The sequence below is a fragment of the Camelina sativa genome, chromosome 5, assembly GCF_000633955.1.
Source record: "Camelina sativa cultivar DH55 chromosome 5, Cs, whole genome shotgun sequence".
In the NCBI taxonomy this organism is placed as follows: domain Eukaryota; kingdom Viridiplantae; phylum Streptophyta; class Magnoliopsida; order Brassicales; family Brassicaceae; genus Camelina; species Camelina sativa.
Window position 1 is genome coordinate 6,442,642 of NC_025689.1, and position 798 is coordinate 6,443,439.

Genomic DNA, 798 nt, shown 5'->3' on the forward strand with positions numbered 1-798 from the left:
TTACCGTTAAGAATGTCATCAAAAACATTTGATCGATCCAGAATATTAAGATCGTTCATAGTACCTGGAGCTCCAAAAAAAGCATGCCATATCCAGAGGTCATACGAAGCTACCGCCTCTAACACGATTGTAGGTTTTCCGGTTGATCGTGAATACATCCCTTTCCAAGCTGTTGGACAATTCTTCCACTCCCAATGCATGCAGTCAATGCTCCCAACCATCCCGGGAAATCCACGTTGTTGATTTTGATAGAGTAGTCTCTCTAGGTCGTCTTGTGTGGGACGTCTTAGGTATTCATCGCCAAACAACAAGATTATTCCGGCGGTAAACTCGTGCAAACATTTCCGAGCCGTTGAACCACCAATTCGTACATACTCGTCTACTGTGTCGGAGGCAGTACCATATGCCAATTGGCGAATGGCTGCAGTACATTTTTGAATAGGTGACAGACCAGCCCGACCAGTACATTTTTAAGAATCGAGTTTGGTTATATAAGAACGTTGACAGTAGCTTTAGTTATAGTCTAGATAGCTTTAGTTAAAGTGTTAAAGACAACAGTCCTAGACATCAACAAGAGTTTTAAGTATCGAGTTTTGTTATATATGATACTTAGAACAGAGATCATCACCAATAACTTTCGTATAATTATAAACTGACTTCAATCAAATACTATGAACTAGTATATACTACGTAGACAACAACACTAGTCTAGCAAATCAGTAAATGAGACAACTACAAACCACAAGTATACAACAAACAACAAGAGGCTTTACCTTTTGTCTCTCTGATTGTTCCAAC